This window comes from Ambystoma mexicanum, unplaced genomic scaffold (genome assembly GCF_040938575.1).
Source record: "Ambystoma mexicanum isolate Mex_15411 unplaced genomic scaffold, UKY_AmexF1_1 Mex_scaf5, whole genome shotgun sequence".
NCBI lineage: Eukaryota > Metazoa > Chordata > Amphibia > Caudata > Ambystomatidae > Ambystoma > Ambystoma mexicanum.
In genome coordinates, this window is record NW_027182466.1 from 6,447,780 (window position 1) to 6,458,353 (window position 10,574).

Below are 10,574 nucleotides of genomic sequence, written 5' to 3' on the forward strand. Positions count from 1 at the left end.
AGGATTGGAATGGGAAGGACTTGGATATCACATCTCATGCTATAGGTAGACTCTCTGGTTTGGAAAGGGAAGGAGTGGGATATCACATTTCATGTTCAAGGAAGGATCTCAGGTTTGGTATTAGAGGCATTGAGATATCACATCTCATGCTATAGGAAGGGTCTCAGGATTGGAATGGGAAGGATTTGGATATCACATCTCATGCTATAGGAAGGGTCTCAGGTTTGGTATAAGCATTGAGATATCACATCTCATGCTATAGGAAGGGTCTCAGGATTGGAATGGGAAGGAGTTGGATATCACATCTCATGCTATAGGTAGGCTCTCAGGTTTGGAAAGGGAAGGATTTGGATATCACATTTCATGTTAGAGGAAGGATCTCAGGTTTGGTATTAGAGGCATTGAGATATCACATCTCATGCTATAGGAAGGGTCTCACGATTGGAATGGGAAGGATTTGGATATCACATCTCATGCTATAGGAAGGGTCTCAGGTTTGCTATAAGCATTGAAATATCACATCCCATGCTATAGGAAGGGTCTCAGGATTGGAATGGAAGGAGTTGGATATCACATCTCATGTTATAGGAAGGATCTCAGATTTGGTATTAGAAGCATTGAGACATCACATCTCATGCTATAGGAAGGGTCTCAGGATTGGAATGGGAAGGAGTTGGATATCACATCTCATGTTATAGGAAGGGTCTCAGGATTGGAATGGGAAGGACTTCGATATCACATCTCATGTTATAGGAAGGCTCCCAGGTTTGGAAGGGGAAGGAGTTGGATATCACATTTCATGTTAGAGGTAGAATCTCAGGTTTGATATTAGAGGCATTGAGATATAACATCTCATGCTATCAGAAGGGTCTCAGGATTGGAATGGGAAGGAGTTGGATATCACATCTCATGCTAAAGGGAGGGTCTCAGGTTTGGAAGGGGAAGGATTTGAATATCACATCTCGTGTTATAGGAAGGATCTCAGGTTTGGTATTAGAAGAATTGAAATATCACATCTCATGCTATCGGAAGGATCTCAGGTTTGGTATTAGAAGCATTGAGATATCACATCTCATGCTATCAGAACGGTCTCAGGATTGGAATGGGAAGGAGTTGGATATCACATCTCATGCTAAAGGGAGGGTCTCAGGATTGGAATGGGAAGGAGTTGGATATCACATCTCATGTTATAGGAAGGGTCTCAGGATTGGAATGGGAAGGACTTCGATATCACATCTCATGTTATAGGAAGGCTCCCAGGTTTGGAAGGGGAAGGAGTTGGATATCACATTTCATGTTAGAGGTAGAATCTCAGGTTTGGTATTAGAGGCATTGAGATATAACATCTCATGCTATCAGAAGGGTCTCAGGATTGGAATGGGAAGGAGTTGGATATCACATCTCATGCTAAAGGGAGGGTCTCAGGTTTGGAAGGGGAAGGATTTGAATTTCACATCTCGTGTTATAGGAAGGATCTCAGGTTTGGTATTAGAAGAATTGAAATATCACATCTCATGCTATCGGAAGGATCTCAGGTTTGGTATTAGAAGCATTGAGATATCACATCTCATGCTATCAGAACGGTCTCAGGATTGGAATGGGAAGGAGTTGGATATCACATCTCATGCTAAAGGGAGGGTCTCAGGATTGGAATGGGAAGGACTTGGATATCACATCTCATGTTATAGGAAGGGTCTCAGGTTTGGTATTAGAAGCATTGAGATATCACATCTCATGCTATAGGAATGGTCTCAGGATTGGAATGGGAAGGAGTTGGATATTAGATTCTTGCTATAGAAAGGGTCTCAGGTTTGGAACGGGAAGGAGTTGGATATCACATCTCATGTTATAGGAAGGGTCTCAGGTTTGGTCTAAGCATTGAGATATCACATCTCTGCTATCGGAAGTTTCTCAGGATTGAAATGGGAAGGAGTTGGATATCCCATCTCATGTTATAGGACGGGTCTCAGGTTTGGTAATAGAATCATTGAGATATCACATCTCATGCTGTAGGAAGTGTCTAAGGATTGGAATGGGAAGGACTTGGATATCACATCTCATGCTATAGGTAGACTCTCAGGTTTGGAAAGGGAAGGAGTGGGATATCACATTTCATGTTCAAGGAAGGATCTCAGGTTTGGTATTAGAGGCATTGAGATATCACATCTCATGCTATAGGAAGGGTCTCAGGATTGGAATGGGAAGGATTTGGATATCACATCTCATGCTATAGGAAGGGTCTCTGGTTTGGTATAAGCATTGAGATATCACATCTCATGCTATAGGAAGGGTCTCAGGATTGGAATGGGAAGGAGTTGGATATCACATCTCATGCTATAGGTAGGCTCTCAGGTTTGGAAAGGGAAGGATTTGGATATCACATTTCATGTTAGAGGAAGGATCTCAGGTTTGGTATTAGAGGCATTGAGATATCACATCTCATGCTATAGGAAGGGTCTCACGATTGGAATGGGAAGGATTTGGATATCACATCTCATGCTATAGGAAGGGTCTCAGGTTTGCTATAAGCATTGAAATATCACATCCCATGCTATAGGAAGGGTCTCAGGATTGGAATGGAAGGAGTTGGATATCACATCTCATGTTATAGGAAGGATCTCAGATTTGGTATTAGAAGCATTGAGACATCACATCTCATGCTATAGGAAGGGTCTCAGGATTGGAATGGGAAGGAGTTGGATATCACATCTCATGTTATAGGAAGGGTCTCAGGATTGGAATGGGAAGGACTTCGATATCACATCTCATGTTATAGGAAGGCTCCCAGGTTTGGAAGGGGAAGGAGTTGGATATCACATTTCATGTTAGAGGTAGAATCTCAGGTTTGGTATTAGAGGCATTGAGATATAACATCTCATGCTATCAGAAGGGTCTCAGGATTGGAATGGGAAGGAGTTGGATATCACATCTCATGCTAAAGGGAGGGTCTCAGGTTTGGAAGGGGAAGGATTTGAATATCACATCTCGTGTTATAGGAAGGATCTCAGGTTTGGTATTAGAAGAATTGAAATATCACATCTCATGCTATCGGAAGGATCTCAGGTTTGGTATTAGAAGCATTGAGATATCACATCTCATGCTATCAGAACGGTCTCAGGATTGGAATGGGAAGGAGTTGGATATCACATCTCATGCTAAAGGGAGGGTCTCAGGATTGGAATGGGAAGGACTTGGATATCACATCTCATGTTATAGGAAGGGTCTCAGGTTTGGTATTAGAAGCATTGAGATATCACATCTCATGCTATAGGAAGGGTCTCAGGAATGGAATGGGAAGGACTTGGATATCACATCTCATGATAAAGGAAGGGTCTAAGGTTTGGAAGGGGAAGGATTTGGATATCACATCTCATGTTATAGGACGGGTCTCAGGTTTGGTATTAGAAGCATTGTGATATCACATCTCATGCTATAGGAAGTGTCTCAGGATTGGAATGGGAAGGAGTTGGATATCACTTCTCATGCTATAGGAAGGGTTTCAGGTTTGGTAGAAGCATTGAGATATCACATCTCATGCTATAGGAAGAGTCTCAGGTTTGGGAAGGGAAGGATTTGGATTTCACATCTCATGTTATAGGATGGTTCTCATGTTTGGTTTTTGAAGCATTGAGATATCACATCTCATGCTATCGGAAGGGTCTCAGGTTTGGAATGGGAAGGAGTTGGATATCACATCTCATGTTATAGGAAGGATCTCATGTTTGGTATTAGAAGCATTGAGATATCACATCTCATGCTATAGGAAGGGTCTCCGGATTGGAATGTGAAGGATTTGGATATTACATATCATGCTAAAGGAAGGATCTCAGGTTTGGAATGGGAAGGAGTTGGATATGACATCTCTTGTTATAGGGAGGGTCTCAGGATTTGAATGGCAAGGAGTTGGATATCACATCTCATGCCATAGGAAGGGTCTCAGGTTTGGTATAAGCATTGAGATATCACATCTCTGCTATCGGAAGGGTCTCAGGATTGGATTGGGAAGGAGTTGGATATCCCTTCTCATGCTATAGGAAGGGTCTCAGGTTGGAATGGGAAGGAGTTGGATATCACATCTCATGTTATAGGAAGGGTCTCAGGATTGGAATGGGAAGGATTTGGATATCGCATCTCTTGCTATAGGAAGGGTCTCAGGTTTTTTATTAGAAACATTGAGATATCACATCTCATGCTATAGGAAGGGTCTCAGGGTTGGAATGGGAAGGAGTTGGATATCACATCTCATCCAATAGTAAGGGTCTCAGGTTTGGAATGGGAAGGAATTGGATATCACATCTCATGTTATAGGAAGGGTCTCAGGTTTGGTAGAAGCGTTGAGATATCACATCTCTGCTATCGGAAGGGTCTCAGGATTGGATTGGGAAGGAGTTGGATATCCCCTCTCATGCTATAGGAAGGGTCTCAGGATTTGAATGGCAAGGAGTTGGATATCACATATCATGCCATAGGAAGGGTCTCAGGTTTGGCATAAGAAGGAGTTGGATATCCCATCTCATGCTATAGGAAGGGTCTCAGGTTGGAATGGGAAGGAGTTGGATATGACATCTCATGTTATAGGAAGGGTCTCAGGATTGGAATGGGAAGGACTTGGATATCACATCTCATGCTGTAGGAAGGCTCTCAGGTTTGGAAAGGGAAGGAGTTGGATATCACATTTCATGTTAGAGGTAGGATCTCAGGTTTGGTATTAGAGGCATTGAGATATCACATCTCATGCTATCAGAAGGGTATCAGGATTGGAATGGGAAGGAGTGGGATATCACATCTCATGCTAAAGGGAGGGTCTCAGGTTCGGAAGGGGAAGGATTTGGATATCACATCTCATGTTATAGGAAGGATCTCATGTTTGGTATTAAAAGCATTGAGATATCACATCTCATGCTATCGGAAGGATCTCAGGTTTGGTATTAGAAGCATTGAGATATCACATCTCATGCTATAGGAAGGGTCTCAGGATTGGAATGGGAAGGAGTTGGATATCACATCTCATGTTATAGGAAGGATCTCAGGTTTGGTATTAGAAGCATTGAGATATCACATCTCATGCTATAGGACTGGTCTCAGGATTGGAATGGGAAGGAGTTGGATATCACATCTCATGCTAAAGGAAGGGTCTCAGTTTTGGTAGAAGCATTGAGATTTCACATATCATGCTATAGGAAGGGTCTCAGGATTGGAATGGGAAGGAGTTGGATATCACATCTCATGCTATAGGAAGGGTCTCAGGTTTGGTATAAGCATTGAGATATCACATCTCTGCTATCGGAAGGGTCTCAGGATTGGAATGGGAAGGACTTAGATATCACATCTCATGCTATATGGAGGGTCTCAGTATTGATATTAGAAGCATTGAGATATCACATCTCAAGCTATCGGAAGGGTCTCAGGATTGGAATGGGAAGGAGTTGGATATCACATCTCATGCTATAGGAAGGGTCTCAGGTTAGGAAGGGGAAGGAGTTGGATATCACATTTCATGTTAGAGGAAGGATCTCAGGTTTGGTATTAGAGGCCTTGAGATATCACATCTCATGCTATAGGAAGGGTCTCAGGATTGGAATGGGAAGGAGTTGGATATCACATCTCAAGCTATAGGAAGGGTCTCAGGTTTGGTATAAGCATTGAGATATCACATCTCATGCTATAGGAAGGGTCTCAGGATTGGAATGGGAAGGAGTTGGATATCACATCTCATGTTATAGGAAAGATCTCAGGTTTGGTATTAGAAGCATTGAGACATCACATCTCATGTTATAGGAAGGATCTTAGGATTGGAATGGGAAGAAGTTGCATATCACATCTCATGCTATAGGAAGGGTCTCAGGTTTGGTATAAGCATTGAGATATCACATCTCATGCTATAGGAAGGGTCTCAGGATTGGAATGGGAAGGAGTTGTATATGACATCTCATGCCATAGGAAGGGTCTCAGGTTTGGTATACGCATTGAGATATCACATCACATGCTATAGGAAGGGTCTCAGGATTGGAATGGGAAGGACTTGAATATCACATCTCATGCTATAGGCAGGGTCTCAGGTTTGGAAAGGGAAGGAGATGGATATCACATTTCATGTTAGAGGTAGGATCTCAGGTTTGGTATTAGAGGCATTGAGATATCACATCTCATGCTATCAGAAGGGTCTCAGGATTGGAATGGGAAGGAGTTGTATATCACATCTCATGCTAAAGGGAGGGTCTCAGGTTTGGAAGGGGAAGGATTTGGAAATCACATCTCATGTTATAGGAAGGATCTCAGGTTTGGTATTAAAAGCATTGAGATATCACATCTCATGCTATCGGAAGTATCTCAGGTTTGGTATTAGAGGCATTGAGATATCACATCTCATGCTATCATAAGGGTCTCAGGATTGGAATGGGAAGGAGTTGGATATCACATCTCATGTTATATGAAGGATCTCAGGTTTTGTATTAGAAGCATTGAGATATCACATCTCATGCTATAGGAAGGGTCTCAGGATTGGAATGGGAAGGAGTTGGATATCACATCTTATGCTATAGGAAGGGTCTCAGATTTGGTATAAGCAGTGAGATATCACATCTCATGCTATAGGAAGGGTCTCAGGATTGGAATGGGAAGGAGTTGGATATCACATCTCATGCTATAGGAAGGGTCTCAGGTTTGGAATGGGAAGGAATTAGATATCACATCTCATGTTATAGGAAGAGTCTCAGGTTTGGTATAAGCATTGAGATATCACATCTCTGCTATCGGAGGTGTCTCAGGATTGGGATGGGAAGGAATTGGATATCACATCTCATGCTATAGGAAGGGTATCAGGTTTGGAACGGGAAGGAGTTGGATATCCCATCTCATGTTATAGGACAGGTCTCAGGTTTGATATTAGAAGCATTGAGATATCACATCTCTGCTATTGGAAGGGTCTCAGGATTGGAATGGGAAGGACTTGGATATCAGAATTCATGTTATAGGAAGGGTCTCAGGTTTGGTATTAGAAGCATTGAGATATCACATCTCATGCTATAGGAAGGGTCTCAGGATTGAAATGGGAAGGAGCTGGATATCACATCTCATGCTAAAGGAAGGGTCTCAGGTTTGGAACGGGAAGGAGTTGGATATCACATCTCATGTTATAGGAAGGGTCTCAGGTTTGGTATAAGCATTGAGATATCACATCTCTGCTATCGGAAGTGTCTCAGGATTGGAATGGGAAGGACTTGGATATCAGAATTCATGTTATAGGAAGGGTCTCAGGTTTGGTATTAGAAGCATTGAGATATCACATCTCATGCTATAGGAAGGGTCTCAGGAATGGAATGGGAAGGACTTGGATATCACATCTCATGATAAAGGAAGGGTCTAAGGTTTGGAAGGGGAAGGATTTGGATATCACATCTCATGTTATTGGACCGGTCTCAGGTTTGGTATTAGAAGCATTGAGATATCAAGTCTCATGGTATAGGACGGGAGTTTGATATCACATCTCATGCCATGGTATGGGTCTCAGGTTTTGTAGAAGCATTGGGATATCACATCTCATGCTATCGGAAGGGTATCAGGATTGGATTTGGAAGGAGTTGGATATCCCATCTCATGCTATAGGAAGGGTCTCAGGTTGGAATGGGAAGGAGTTGGATATGACATCTCATGTTATAGGAAGGGTCTCAGGATTGGAATGGGAAGGACTTGGATATCACATCTCATGCTGTAGGAAGGCTCTCATGTTTGGAAAGGGAAGGAGTTGGATATCACATTTCATGTTAGAGTTAGGATCTCAGGTTTGGTATTAGAGGCATTGAGATATCACATCTCATGCTATCAGAAGGGTATCAGGATTGGAATGGGAAGGAGTTGGATATCACATCTCATGCTAAAGGGAGGGTCTCAGGTTCAGAAGGGGAAGGATTTGGATATCACATCTCATGTTATAGGAAGGATCTCAGGTTTGGTATTAGAAGCATTGAGATATCACATCTCATGCTATCGGATGGATCTCAGGTTTGGTATTAGAAGCATTGAGATATCACATCTCATGCTATAGGAAGGGTCTCAGGATTGGAATGGGAAGGAGTTGGATATCACATCTCATGTTATAGGAAGGATCTCAGGTTTGGTATTAGAAGCATTGAGATATCACATCTCATGCTATAGGACTGGTCTCAGGATTGGAATGGGAAGGAGTTGGATATCACATCTCATGCTAAAGGAAGGGTCTCAGTTTTGGTAGAAGCATTGAGATTTCACATATCATGCTATAGGAAGGGTCTCAGGATTGGAATGGGAAGGAGTTGGATATCACATCTCATGCTATAGGAAGGGTCTCAGGTTTGGTATAAGCATTGAGATATCACATCTCTGCTATCAGAAGGGTCTCAGGATTGGAATGGGAAGGACTTAGATATCACATCTCATGCTATAGGGAGGGTCTCAGTATTGATATTAGAAGCATTGAGATATCACATCTCAAGCTATCGGAAGGTTCTCAGGATTGGAATGGGAAGGAGTTGGATATCACATCTCATGTTATAGGAAGAGTCTCATGCTAAGACCTGATAGACCCTTCCTATAACATGAGATGGGAATATCCAACTCCTTCCCATTCCAATCCTGAGACCCTTCCGATAGCAGAGATGTGATATCTCAATGCTTATACCAAACCTGAGACCCTTCCTATAGCATGAGATGTGATATCCAACTCCTTCCCATTCCAATACTGAGACCCTTCCTATAGCATGAGATGTGATATCTCAATGCTTCTAATATCAAACTTGAGACCCTCCTTATAGCATGAGATGTGATATCCAAGTCCTTCCCATTCCAATCCTGAGACACTTCCTATAGCATGAGATGTGATATCTCAATGCTTCTAATACCAAACCTGAGACTCTTCCTATAACATGAGATGGGATATCCAACTCCTTCCCATTCCAATCCTGAGACCCTTCCGAAAGCAGAGATGTGATATCTCAATGCTTATACCAAACCTGAGACCCTTCCTATGGCATGAGATGTCATATACAGATCCTTCCCATTCCAATCCTGAGACCCTTCCTATAGCATGAGATGTGATATCTCAATGCTTATACCAAACCTAAAACCCTTCCTATAGCATGAGATGTGATATCCAACTCCTTCCCATTCCAATCCTGAGACCCTTCCTATAGCATGAGATGTGATATCCAATGGCTCTAATACCAAACCTGAGATCCTTCCTCTAACATGAAATGTGATATCCAACTCCTTCCCTTTCCAAACCTGAGAGCCTACCTATAGCATGAGATGTGATATCAAAGTCCTTCCCATTCCAATCCTTAGACCCTTCCTACAGCATGCAATATGATATCTCAATGATTCTAATAACAAACCTGAGACCCGTCCTATAACATGAGATGTGATATCCAACTCCTTCCCATTCCAATCCTGAGACACTTCCGATAGCAGAGATGTGATATCTCAATGCTTATACCAAACCTGAGACCCTTCCTATAACATGAGATGTGATATCCAATTCCTTCCCATTCCAAACCTGAGACCCTTCCTACAGCATGTGATGTGATATCTCAATGCTTCTAATACCAAACCTGAGACCAGTCCTATAACATGAGATGGGATATCCAACTCCTTCCCGAATCAAACCTGAGACCCTTCCTATAGCATGAGATGTGATATCCAACTCCTTCCCGTTCCAAACCTGAGATCCTTCCTATAGCATGAGATGTGATATCCAACTCCTTCCCATTCCAATCCTGAGACCCTTATGATAGCATGAGATGTAATATCTCAATGCCTCTAATACCAAATCTGAGATTCTTCCGATAGCATGAGATGTGATATCTCAATGCTTCTTATACCAAACCTGAGATCCTTCCTATAACATGAGATGTGATATCCAAATCCTTCCCCTTCCAAACCTGAGACCCTCCCTTTAGCATGAGATGTGATATCCAAGTCCTTCCCATTCCAATCCTGAGACCGTTCCTATAGCATGTGATGTGATATCTCAATGCTTATACCAAACCTGAGACCCTTCCTATGGCATGAGATGTCATATACAACTCCTTCCCATTCCAATCCTGAGCCCTTCCTATATCATGAGATGTGATATCTCAATGCTTATACCAAACCTGAGACTCTTCCTATAGAATGAGATGTGATATCCAACTTCTTCCCATTCCAATCCTGAGACCCTTCCTATAACATGAGATGTGATGTCTCAATGCTTCTAATACCAAATCTGAGATCTTTCCTATAACATGAGATGTGATATCCAACTCCTTCCCATTCCAATCCTGAGACCCTTCCTATAGCATGTGATGTGATATCTCAATGCTTATACCAAACCTGAGACCCTTCCTATAGCTTGAGATGTGATATCCAACTCCTTCCCATTCCAATCCTGAGACCCTTCCTATAGCATGAGATGTGATATCTCAATACTTCTAATACCAAACCTGAGATCCTTCTGATAACATGAGATGTGATATCCAAATCCTTCCCCTTCCAAACCTGAGACCCTCCCTTTAGCATGAGATGTGATATCCAACTCCTTCCGATTCCAATCCTGAGACCAT